Here is a 13,996-nt window from a genome sequence, read left to right as displayed (position 1 = left end):
TTTTCTTAAAAACACAATTTTCTTTAATGCCCATATGATTTTTCTCCTGTGTTTTGCTCGCAGCAGTGTCCTGGAGATTAGGCTGGAGACTCCAGGACAAGCCCGGAGTGTCGGAAACCCTACTGCGGACGGGGTCAGGAGGGCATCTGTGGGGCAGGTGGAAGTCCCCACTTCTGCTGGCACAAGATCCATACCCAAATAGTCAACCCTCAGGAAAATTCTACCAGCAGGAACTTGGCGTGGCCTTCCCACTAGACCATCAGATTGAAAAAAAACACATCGACTCACAGCATTTTTGCTGTGATTCCAATCACAAACAACACCCAGCTTCCTTATTATGACAGCAGACTCCCAATGGTAGAACAGGAGCGGGTCAGTTCAGCGAGCTGTATGAATGTGCCGTCATTTTTGATGGGATAAGCAACCCAAGACTAAAAGTATGGGCTGGAGCTTGGGGTGGGGATCCCCTGTTGGTACAAGGTCCACAGCCCTGGGGGTTTACCTGCCTTTCTTCTGCCACATTTCCCTGGCCATGGGAACCTACTCCTCTTTGACTGATTTTCCAAGCTTCTTTTCCTCTCTGCTAACCGTTTACACCTCCTCTAGACCCATCTTTTGTTTCTATACCTGTCTCATTATCACCTCCTTTTGCCTTGCACCATCATCCCTTTTGTCATTTAATCAGTCCTGCCCTCCACCCTATCATAGGAGCAGAAACCCCTTTTGTTCTTTTCCTGCACCAGTATTGCTTAAAAGCTGTTCCTCTCTTAACATCTTCCAGTTCTGATGAAAGGTCATCGGCCTGAAACGTTAACTCTGTCTCTCTCTCCACTGATGCTGCCTGACCTGCTGAGTGTTTCCAGCATTTCCTGCTTTTATTACTAAAGCTTGAAGAAAAATTACATTATTCACTCGCTGACGCAAAATGGCCTCGTTTGGGTTACGGGGGTCCTGAATTCGGTTCTGCTCTACATGACGCATTCATAACCTTTGCCTCCTACAGGTGTCGCATTTGAGATTTACATAATTATTAGATACATTTGGCATATTGTAGTCTTCAGCTTTGCAAATATGAAGGGATTTTTGTTCATCTTATTGCGTTTCGTGACAGGGCTAAGTGAGGGTTTCATTACAGACACAAATGGAAGGGTTTGGTGTTAACTGTCACCCGACCTGCAGTGTTGACACCATGTGAGTTGTGACATGTTATTGTGCTGATCAAGTTAGCGTCAGTTAGTGGTGAGATCATTTGATCTGATGTTGGCACTGCACTCTCCAAGTAGGTGGCCTCTTATCTCCTTTGTGTGCATTGTTTTTTTAGCACACTGGTTAACATCTTTAACTTCCTGACTGTACTATTTGAATATAATTGCTAACCTATTTTTTTTATGCAGGTTGACAGTTGTGTTCAAATAGCAGAGATTGAAAACCAATAAAAATAGCGCACAAAGGAAATTAAGCCTCATAGTGTTTGACTGCACCAATTTAAATAGAATAGAATTGGTTAGACGAGGAGTCGAAAATCAATGATTAAAGGATATGATAGGGGAGATAGAGAGAAACTATTTCCTCTGGTGGGGGGAGTCCAGAACAAAAGGGGCATAACCTTAAAATTAGAGCTAGGCCGTTCAGGGGTGATGTCAGGAAGCACTTCCTCACACAAAGGGGAGTGAAAATCTGGAACTCTTTCCCCAAAAAGGCTGTTGAGGCTGGGGGTCAATTGAAAAACTCAAAACTGAGATTGATAGATTTTTGTTAGGCAAGGGTATTAAGGGTCACAGAACCAAGGTGGGTAGATGGAGTTAAGATACAGATCAACCATGATCTAATTGAATGGCAGAACAGGCTTGAGGGGTTGAATGGCCTATTCTTGTTCCTATGTTCTTAATTTACATACATCAACAAAATGCAGGACCGAAGGCGGCTACCACTAATATTTTAGACTCAGTTTACTTATGTCGTTGCATTCAGCTTTCAGTCAGCTGAGCTGAATGTTTGCTAATTGCAGTTGCTGTTTTCTTTGTGCTGACTATGGGTTCATAGCCTTTCACATAATGAGATAAGCTCACGTGTTGAGGGTCAAGAGAGGCAAACCCAAGGGACCTGCTGCCCCCTATCAAAAAATACACTGTTTTTAAGTGCATGCGGACTTTAGATTTTTTACCTTTTTATACGTTTGGCGCCTGGGCAACATTCCAGTTATATGGACAGCGAGTGATCATGGCCGTTATTCGGCTATGAGTGCACCCATATATGTGGAAAATGTGAACTATCAACAATAAACAGGCAAAAGATTGCTCCTTGTGCCCCGATTCCTCTAGAGAACAGTGTGAACCAAAGCGGGATTTCATTGCATTTCATTTTGAAGCAGGTCCCCCATGGCGTTGCTCACAGGGAGTCAGAGGATGAGGCAACTTGTAACGTGCAACTTTTTTTTTGTTGTTGTGGAGTTTGGATGAGGGAGTGTGCTGCAGTCAGAAAATACAGATTCTTTTGCAATAGCCTCTGTGTCTGGTTGCACAACGATCAGCACCTCTTTAATCCCTTTGTGGTGCATGCCCCCGACAGGCGAAGCTCCACACTGGGAGCACGTATTCAGAACATTTACCCGATCATCTTTCTCGGCTATGTTATAGAGGAAAACCCACACAGGAAAACCAACAACTAAAGGGACGACACTGTTAGGGTAAGTTCTTAAATTATACTAACCCAATTGTGGAGCCGGGAGGGGCATGAGTGATCCTCCCGACCCCACAGTCAAAGAACGCAGGCCGCTGCCGGCCAATACTCCCCCCAGATTGCTGCCACTTCCTTGTCCCTCTCCCACCCCCCCACCCCAACACCATCACCCCCAGCCACCTCTACCTCTCTACCTTTCACACCCGTTCATTCATTCATGACAAGGAATATCTCCTTTTTCTCAAAACATTGCTGGACCAACCTTGAAGAAAATAAATGTACAAATAAAACAGCAGCCAGGCAACCTCCAAATGTTACTTTTAGGAAAATGAAAAGGTTCTAAAGACTGCATTTTTAAAACCATTTTACTCGTTCTTACATTACTTCTTTGGGGAAGTTTTTAATAAACACAACTGTAACTGCAACTCTCAGAAGCCATCAGCCCATCTTAAAACTTTTGAGCCCCAACTTTGTATGTAACCAGCAATGGAAATAACATTTGATGGATTATCCTCCAACCAATCCAACTGCATCAAGTTTCACCCTCTAACTGATCTGATTGGATGTAACAGCCTTCAGTCCTGCCTCCAATGCATCTGATTGATTCTCACAGTGCCCAATCCTGCCTTCCAATTGATCTTAGTGTTGAAACTGACAATCTCACATCCCGCATCGAGTAAGTACTTTATGGTTGCTGGTTTGTCCTTACGTCATATCTAATATCTCAGTAACTTCCAGAAATGCTCCCAGATCTCCTTCATTTTTCAAGCCCCATAAGTTATCGTAATCCACAGGAAGGGGTTTTCAATATTCATTGCGACTTTCGGAATATGATTAAGCATACTGATGAAAAACTAGCAATCTTGTTTCAAGAAACATCCAAGAAACAATTATTCAAAGAGTGCTGTGAGACACAATGTGCAATGATGCTGGGAGCATTGTGTCCTGCCAAGCCTCTCTGGGTGTCATTCTGGAAAACTCCAAGGCCAGAGTTTCTCCATACACAAATAAAGGCCATTTCATAAGGCTCGTTCATCCATCAGTACCTGCTTCTGTTCATTTCCATCGCTCCACCATTGGTGGTCGTGCCTTCAGCTGCCCAGGCCCCAAGCTCTGGAATTCCCTCCCTAAACCTCTCCACCTCTCGACCTCTCTCTCCTCCTTTAAGACGCTCCTTAAAACCTACCTCTTTGACCAAGCTTTTGGTCACCTGTCCTTTCATCTCACAATAAGGGGTCTCAGAATAAGGGGTCTCAGAATAAGAGGTAGGCCATTTAGGACTGAGATAAGGAGAAATTTCTTCACTCAGAGGGTGGTGAATCTTTTTTTTTATTCGTTCTTGGGATGTGGGCGTCGCTGGCAAGGCCGGCATTTATTGCCCATCCTTAATTGCCCTTGAGAAGGTGGTGGTGAGCCGCCTTCTTGAACTGCTGCAGTCCGTGTGGTGAAGGTTCTCCCACAGTGCTGTTAGGAAGGGAGTTCCAGGATTTTGACCCAGCGACGATGAAGGAACGGCGATATATTTCCAAGTCGGGATGGTGTGTGACTTGGAGGGGAACGTGCAGGTGGTGTTGTTCCCATGCGCCTGCTGCTCTTGTCCTTCTAGGTGGTAGAGGTCGCGGGTTTGGGAGGTGCTGTCGAAGAAGCCTTGGCGAGTTGCTGCAGTGCATCCTGTGGATGGTACACACTGCAGCCACTGTGCACCGATGGTGAAGGGAGTGAATGTTTAGGGTGGTGGATGGGGTGCCAATCAAGCGGGCTGCTTTGTCCTGGATGATGTCGAGCTTCTCGAGTGTTGGAGCTGTACTCATCCAGGCAAGTGGAGAGTATTCCATCACACTCCTGACTTGTGCCATGTAGATGGTGGAAAGGCTTTGGGGAATCAGGAGGTGAGTCACTCGCCGCAGAATACCCAGCCTCTGACCTGCTCTTGTAGCCACAGTATTTATATGGCTGGTCCAGTTAAGTTTCTGGTCAATGGTGACCCCCAGGATGTTGATGGTGGGGGATTTGGCGATGGTAATGCCGTTGAATGTCAAGGGGAGGTGGTTAGACTCTCTCTTGTTGGAGATGGTCATTGCCTGGCACTTATCTGGCGCGAATGTTACTTGCCACTTTTCAGCCCAAGCCTGGATGTTGTCCAGGTTTTGCTGAATCTTTGAAATTCTCTACCCCAGAGGGATGTGGAGGCTCAGTCAATTCAAAACAGAGATCGATAGATTTCTAGATATTAAAGGCATCAAGGGATATGGAGATAGTGCAGGAAAATGGCATTGAGGTAGAAGATCAGCCATGATCTTGTTGAATGGCGGAGCAGGCTCGAGGGGCCGAATGGCCGACTCCTGCTCCTATTCCTTATGTTCTTATGAAGCGCCATGGGCCATTTTACTATATTAAAAGCGCTATACAAATGCAAGCTGTTGTTGTCCAAAGGGAAGACACAGAATGTTTAGATGGTCAAAACCCAGAACCCCCCCCCCCGCAGAATAAGGGAAGGCCATCCATTTTTTAAAAATTAATATTGAAATGCTTGTAATAGAAGTAATTTTAACTGCTTTTGTGAAATTGCTTCTATATACGAATGAACAAACAATGATGATCATGAAAAGACCCTCTGGTCCATCCAGGGGTGGGGGGAGGGAGGTGGTGAGAAGAAGGGGGAGGTGGGAAGGGGAATGGATACAATGCACAGAATAGTATTAGTGCTCGAACAAATCAAAATATGTCTTTTACTTTCACAAGTGCTGCAACCCCAAAGATCGGTAAATGGGACCTTCATGACTCCATATTTTTTAGGTTTTATTTTTACTAATGTCGAGCACAGTATTTCCAAGTACCTTTGAGTGGTTGGCTCAAGACGTGACTATAATTAACAATTACCTCATCTCCCGCGGCATTGTTTAACTTTAGTCTGAGGTCTGGAGCATGGCCGTGGTTCTTAGCCGCCAAGGTGGAGGTGTGTTTTTAGCTGGACTTGCCCTATTAGGCCACTGCTGAGGTATTGCTATGAGGAAGTGGTCTAAATAGGAGCGTCCTGAAGTTAATTGGAGGATAGTTGCCCAGGGAATTTTCTATAGATTCTGTTTGAAAATCGTGGCCGGTATCAACGTCAGAAAAGCCAGGAGCAAACGGCTCTCCTTCTCTCTTTTTTTCCCTACATTACAACAGTGACTACACTTCAAAAGTTATTTTTCCTCCCCTCCTCTTCTTCTCCCCTCGGGTGCCTGGCTCTCCGCAGATGCTGCTCGACCCGCTGAGTATATCCAGCATTTTCTGTTTTTACTTCAAAAGTACTTCATTGGCTGTAAAGAGCTTTGGGACATCCTGAGGTTGTGAAAGGTGCTATAGAAATGCAAGTTCTTTCTTTCATAAAACTTTGACACTAGCAAGTGTAACACCTAACAAGTGATGTACATGCAATAGATGCAAGGTATTATAAATATATAAATATCAAACACTTCTAACTGGCCTAAGCTTACTGATGAAGTTTGGCACTGAACTATGTTTCAGCAGTGCATTGTATACTTGTGCCTAATTTCTATTAGCGAATGGGATTCCAATCTATTTATTTCAGATAACTTTTGATTAAAATTCCTGCTAATGTAACCCCTCAGACCATTTTTCTCAGCTATTTGACTCTCCTAATTGTACTGAGGTCATGATAAGTTATCTGGAGACTAAAGAGAATTGTTTGAGAGCCTCTAAAAATATTAATTAGAGTCATAAATTCCAGAAAGTGCATCATTACTCCACACAAGTTGTCCTCGGTGAATTGTTAATGACATAAATGGCTGATGCTTACACGAACTATCGAAGAACCCAGAGCTGAATAGAATAGAATCAATGATTACAGCCTAAGGTAACTGTGACAAACTTATCCTTCATAGATGTGCAAACACGATTCTAAACCTGCACAAACAAAATTCTCTTGCACAATTGGGGAAAAATAACAAGTCAATGTATTGCACTAAGATGTTAAAAGATACGTATTTGGTTGTTGTATCTTCACACACATCCTTTGGTGAATGCTGAAGTAGTGGGAGGATTTGCAGACTGATTAACAGTCTGTTAACATTCCTTCGAAGGCCATAACCACTTTTATATCAGCTGATAGGGTGGTTAGTCCTATTCGCTGGGAGGGGTTTACGGGGATCCCACAACTCATATGATAAGGGAGATCCAGCCTCACCCAATCAACACGAGAATCCCACTAGATGTCAACCCAGAATTCAGAGCCGGAGTTCCAGTCTCCGCTCACTGTAACAATCGGGAGCGGGGTCAAACCCTGCATCTTCTGACTCAGGGGCAGGAATACTACCACTGAGCCAAAGGCTCTCTCCTCTACGTACTTGGTAATTTAAAGAAAATGAGCCCATCCACACATGCAAACAAAATCAGCTGGTTATTTTGTCAACTCTATTCCTATTTCAGGGCACTCTTCAGTATCCTGTGCAATTTATACCAACCTCTTCATGCCCACGACAATGAATCAAACACAAAGCCACAGAGTGAGGCATTTTTACATTCAAGATATGAACACTGCAGTGTTATTGAAGACGAAGCAACACATTGGGGGTCTTGGACAGTAGCACAAAACTGGAACTAACAGATCGGCAGGCCCCTTTTACACCCTGCTCAAGTTTCTTTTCCATGCAAGCTCTCCCTCAGGTGGGAAAGGAAACCTTGAAGATCACTGAGGCAAGTGACAGGAGAAGCATCAGGGAATGGTGAGGCTGGAGGCCAAATGCAGCCAGGTGTCCACTTATTCCTTTTACCTTTTCTCTTTCCTCAAGAAATAACATACAGACACCATAGCAACCTGGTGCTGCCACTCATCAGCTGCTGCGTAACCTTCCCGTTACTTGCTGACCCTTGTCCCTCTCCTCTGTTATCAGGTCCATCCCATGACTCAGGCCCTGCCAATGAAGAGATGGAGGGGAACACCCACTCTAAGATGCACCAACACTCAGTCCACCCGTCCCAAGCACCAGCACAGAAATCGGCACTGCGGGTGGGACAGTCAGTGAGTTAGAGGGGGTCTGCACAGGGTGAATCACTCAGCAGGAGCTAGCGATAGTGGAAAGAAAAGACCAGGAGATGGGGTGGTCGGAGGGTAAGCTTAGATCTTAGCTCTGCTCAAGAGGACAGGGATGCTAACTTCAGCCATCCAGCCATTTAAAAGAAAGATCTTCCATGTGCACCAACAATTGCTCGAGGCATTGGTCTGCTTGCCTTGGACTTGCCACACTATGTCAGAGAGTATGGAGGAGTCCACTTCCAACTGGTGTGTCCTGGAGCAAGGCACCAACACTCTGCAGTCTACCATGGAGCGTGTGGTTACTTCAATGGATGCTGCACCTGGGCCTCCTGTCCACCAGCATTCATATCTTTGATCAAAGCTCATGCTGGTGCCATCCAGTCTCTGGGCTCCAACATTTCCAGCGTCTTTGAAAGGCTGGCGGAATGCATTGAACAGAGCTTCAGTCGAGTCGCAGGTCTGCTGTCCCACAGACCAGCGGGAGCGCTGAGCCGTAGCCCCATGGGAGCAGCAACGCCATGATGGGAGTAGCGCGTGTGGCCCTTTCTCATGATGGGCAGCAGGCCTGCTCCCCCGCCATTCCCTCAACCAATGCCCACCATGGTGCCAGGAGGCCAGCTGGGCCAGACTGCCCCGGTGGCAGCTGAGATGCCACAGTCTGCAGCTGGGCCCAAGCAGGAGCCTGGAGGTCATTGGCCATGACCACCTGAGAAACCCACATCTGAGCATCAGCAGCCTTGCACCATCCATGCTGAAGCCACTGGAGGAGCACCTCGTAGCAGCAGTAGATTAAGAGGGAAGCAAAGTTAAAAAAAAGGTTCTAGGGGCTGACACATGGGTGTTATTTATTTTGCCATTTGTTACCACAATTAGACTGTAACGCTGATAATGTTGTCGATGGAATGTTTCTGTAGTAAAGGGGTTTCATTTGCTCTGTGTGATATTTTTAGTTAATAGATTTGTGTTAATTCCTACCTGCCACATTTTTACAAACATATTAATCCATTTACTTTAACCAGCAGTAGCGGAGCCGGTGGTGAGGGAATGGGGAGAGGGCGGAGGGAAATCGAGTTGCGTCATGACCCCCCTCCCCCCAATCACTTTGATCTTACATTAAATATAAAATATAAAAATACGTCATAGATGTTAACATTTGTCGAGCTCAAAATGCTTACTACGTCAATGAGTAGCAGTCAATCAAAGCCACTCAGCAACATTAGTCAAACACCAGGTCCTTGTCCTTTACTTCTTCAAGTCGATTGATTGGTGTATCCACATGGTGTGACCTACGACCTTCCCGTTCTATGTTAGGACTCGACTAAAACTGACTGCAAATAATTTACTCAATTAACTTTTAAATTACCGATCGTGATTGTGTTGGCATTAGGAGTCTGACCAGAATGGCAATACAACATTGGAGGTCACAGTCGTGACTGTGCAATGGGCGCAGACATAAAACATCAGCTCTCCGGCCCCGGACTCCTTGACTAAATTTCTGCCTTTGGGGACCAAGTCGGACAAATCTGGACTTCAGCGCCACCCGAACCGCCCCTGCTTAACAGCTGCATTAAAATACCACAGATGGGATTTTAGTGTATTTGACAACTGTATTTCATTAGTGCCGAGTGGAAATGAAACTCCACAATGGTGACATTACAAGGGAATTGTGGTCACCCTCACATTCTGAGTGGAAATATTTAGCATAATACTTGGTTGGTCATAATGGCCATGGAATTCCGGTGTGGGATCCTGGGAAATGAACACTTAATGTGTTGAACTGAAATTTCTCTCTACCTATTTTAGCAGAGGCCTTAACCCCTTTTGGAGTGCATTGGTCATTCGTCCCATTTCCTGTTTGTGGAATCTTGTTGCGTGCAATGTGGTCGAGCCTTTTTGTCTACAAAACAATAGTGGCCGCACCTCAAAAGTGATTCTTGTGGAGTGGTTTGAGATTTTTCTCAGAGGCGTTAATAACTGGCGGGAAAGTTCGAGCATCGTACCCGAGGCATGCGGAGGATAATGGTGTGGTAAGCAGTGACTCTGTGACTGATACTGCCAGTGGAATTGTCAGAAGTGGGTGATGTTATCACGGGAGTTGTCAAACACGAGAGGAGTTATCTCCTACCACAACTTAAAGGTGACCTCGCTTTGACTAAGTAGTGGGCTGGATTAACCTTAAAACATAATTTTGAAGGAAGCAGAAAAGAATAAAATCTGGCAGCAGCTACTGGCCTAGAAAGAATCTAATCATCTCTGGAGTCAGTTTCTTCCCGACATGTCAAACATTTTGACAAAACAGGTGTCATTTCAATCCCTGCAGTGAGTGGATGATGCGCTGGTCCAGTTTCAAGCAGAAGTCAATAACTAGCCTTGAAGGCCAGAGGCATATTTTTTGTCTTACTGCCAATAGCTTGTTTGATGGTCTGTTACCATCTGTTCTTTGATAAAATAAATAAATGCAACCCATAACCGTCAGTTCTTTAAAGCAAAGAGGGCCAAATCTTCCCGGAAAAATAACAGCGTGTTAACGACGCACGCCGTTATCAGTGCGCAAATCGGCCAGCCAAGTTCCGGGCATTTACAGATACGCCGTGAGCTGCGAATTTCCAAAACCTGCTGGTCGATTTATGCCTCTCCTCCGTTTGCTTTGTACAAACGGCATCTCGCCCTTCGTCTCCCCGTTATTTTTAAGAAGTTGCTGGATTTGCACATTAATTGGCCATTAAACTCGCTGCAGAAAGTTAGGGCTCATAATTAACAGCTTAACTACCCATGTAATGATGTGATCATTGTTAATTCAGTGCCAATCAATCTCTCCAGCCCAGAAAGGGAACAATTTAAACTGCTGATTCTCATTCCTGCATGTAGTAAATTCTTCTTAGAGATTTAAAACATTTTAAATTTTATTCTTACGTTTCCTTTCTGTCTCTTTTTTCTCTCTCTCTTAATCCAATCTTTCTTTCCCTCTCTTTATTTCTGTACCTGATTTGACTCTCATTCACCTGATTTCCTTCTCCGTCATTCCTCCGTTTCTTTCTCAATCCATAAATCTCATTGTTTAAGGAGACAGACTGTAGGTCCCATCGTTCACTAAGGTCCCAGATGCTCCATTGCCCTCGCTTTTTGCCGTTATCAGCTCGCACTTCCAGCAAGTTACGCCACAAATTATATTCAAGCTGAAGGACACGGGAAAAGGTCTAACCATCGGGGCACAGGGCGGGATGTCCCACTCCAGCTGGATCCGGCCCAGAGTGTTTTCCATTCTGAGAAACACTATGCAATCTGAGCTGCAATGTTAGTGCCAGCCACAAAAGAGCCAATGAATTCAATGGCATGCCATATGAATACATGGAGTTACATCGAGTCTACAGCACAGAAACAGGCCATTCGGCCCAACTGGTCTGTGCCGGCATTTATGCTCCACAAGAACCTCCTCCCACCCCCCTTCATCTCACCCTATCAGCACGTCCTTCTATTCCTTTCTCCCTCATGTGTTTATCCAGCTTCCCCTTAAATGCACCTATGTTATTCGCCTCAACTACTCCTTGGGGTAGTGAGTTCCACATTCTAACCACTCTCTGGGTAAAGAAGTTTCTCCTGAATTCCCTATTGGATTCATTAGTGACTGTTATATTGATGACCTTTAGTTTTGGACTCCCACAAGTGGAAACATTTTCTCTACGTCTACCCAGTCAAACCCTTTCATAATCTTAAAGACCTCTATCAGGTCACCCCTCAGCCTTCTCTTTTCTAGAGAAAAGAGCCCCAGCCTGTTCAGCCTTTCCTGATAAGTATATCCTCTCCGTTCTGATATCATCCTTGTGAACCTTTTTTGCACCTTCCCCAATGCCTTTACATCCTTTAACCGGCTGACTTTGCAAGGGACATCTCCCAGCGCAGAGCCTTGTTTGACGGGAGCCCAGGTAGTAGAGATAGGTGCGGTGTACACAATTTACTCAATTCTTCTGATTAAAAAGAAATTAATGAAAATGAATCAGCAGAAACCCAGGAGCACCGTGAATCTGCCTGGTTTCCATTCTCGATTCTCCAATCTGTGCTCTGGTCAAGGCTCAGCTTGTAAAATTTACCCTGACATCTAACAAAGCTCACATGGGGGAGGGAGGTTTAAAGAGGTACAGTTGTGTAGTGATTATGTTGGTGGACTAGTAATCCAAAGGCCTGGACTAATAACCCAGAGAATGCTTAACTACCCTCCTAACAAGCTGCTTAGATGTATCAAAAACTGCTACAAAAAATACCACACGGACAGCAGCACCACTATGTTGCCAACCCTATAGGATTGTCCTGGAGTCTCCAGGAATTAAGGATTAATCCCCTAGACTTTGCTGTGAGCAAACCCAGGAGTAAAATTATAGGGCCATTAAAAAAAAGTGTGCTTTATCATTTTCTTTGAACACTTTCATTTATTAGTTATAACATGTTACAGTAGAGAAAAAGGCTGTTTGATTGGACGGGAGGGATGGAGGCGGAAGGTCATGTAACGAAACCTCCAGGAATACGTCCAACCAGAGTTGGCAACCCCAGCAGCGGTTTAAGAAGGCAGCCCACCACCACCTCCTCAGGGCAATTAGGGATGGGCAATAAATGCCGGCCTTGCCAGCGACGCCCACATCCCAACAATCAATTAAAAAAATAAGTTTCGTAACGACAATAAAATCCCTGTGCTTGCTCCAGCATTCTGCACTGTAGCCTCTGGCTGTGAAGAGCCTATTTAAGCAAGAGGTATTATTATAGCCTGCTTCCAGCTCTGGCAGACAGCAACTTGTAGCATACAACAGTGTTAGCAAAGCAAAGGTGGGACTGAAGGACCATTTGAAGGGAAAGTGTATCATATTGTAAATGGGTTAATGCCCGCCCTCAAATAATGCAGACAGGAGTGCAGTAAGTGTTCACCGATTAAAAGTTCTACCCTATACACTTAAGATTACTGTTCACAGTTCTGGTCTCCATATTACTAAAAGGATATAGAGGCACTGGAGAAAGGTGCAAGAAAGATTTACAAGGATGATACCAGAATTGAGAGGTTATAACTATCAGGAAAGGCTGAACAGGCTGGGGCTCTTTTCTCTAGAAAAGAAGAGGCTGAGAGGTGACCTGATAGAGGTCTTTAAAATTATGAAGGGGTTTGAAAGGGTAGATGTGGAGAAGATGTTTCCAATTGTAGGGTAGTTCAAAATTAGGAGTTATAAATATAAGATAGCCACTAATAAATCCAATACGGAATCAGGAGAAACTTCTTTACCCAAAGAGTGGTTCGAATGTAGATCTTGCTACCACATGGAGTAGTTGAGGCGAATAGCATAGATGCATTTAAGGGGAAGATAAGTAAATATATGAGGGAAAAAGGAATAGAAGGATTTGTTGATAGGGTTAGATGAAGTAATGGCGGGAGGAGGCTCGTACGGAGCATAAACACCAGCACAGACCAGTTGGGCCAAATGGTTTGTTTCTGTGCTGTAAATTCTATGTAATTCTATGTAGTATTTTGATTATTGCAGTAACTCTGAATTCTAACTGTTATATCAGCCAATTTTAAATCCTTTGTTCTGAACTTCAATCTACTCCTGTTAGTTTATTGCGCTAAAACAATTCGAAATATCCAGTGAGAGTGATTTTCACCTTCATCACCTGGGCAGTAATCTGGTGTACTGGATCAACGGCCATTGTAGAACCCGTCCGATTTTCATCCCGTCTATTCCAGTGGGATGGTATCAGGTGGGTTCCATAATGGGTGGGTGATCCGCTCTGCCAGCTTATGCCCAGGCAGACAAGTGAAAATCACTCCTAGCAATTCAACTAAGCAAATTAAATAAAACAGCAGAAGAGGATTTTCAATCGGGACATTCCAGCATTAAACAGCGTAGCCGAGACAAGTAGTGTCCAAGGGAACCGGGCAAACTGTTGGTCACACAGAGAAAGGAGTTCCTTCTCCAAGAGCCAGCTTGAATTGTAGCCTTTCGATGCACTACGGGTAAGGGGTGGACCGAGTTCTTTGCCACGAGGGGAAGAGTCAGGAAAGGAAAACCATCCAAAGACCACCCTCGCTCTTGTCACAGAGCATCATTAGAGCTGGATGGGAGTCATTCACCCATCTACGCACTCGGCCTGGCACAGAGACACTGGGAAAAAGAGAACACAAGAAAATGCCTATTAAAAAAAAGCAATGGAATGTCTGAAGTGGCAAGCTGAGCGGAAAGTGATATTTCCATTTGCCTGGTACACTTTCCATCATGGAGCCTGGCAGCATCTGTGCTCTTG

Source organism: Heptranchias perlo, chromosome 38, assembly GCF_035084215.1.
Source record: "Heptranchias perlo isolate sHepPer1 chromosome 38, sHepPer1.hap1, whole genome shotgun sequence".
Classification (NCBI taxonomy): Eukaryota; Metazoa; Chordata; class Chondrichthyes; order Hexanchiformes; family Hexanchidae; genus Heptranchias; species Heptranchias perlo.
Note: the sequence above shows the minus strand (reverse complement) of the source record.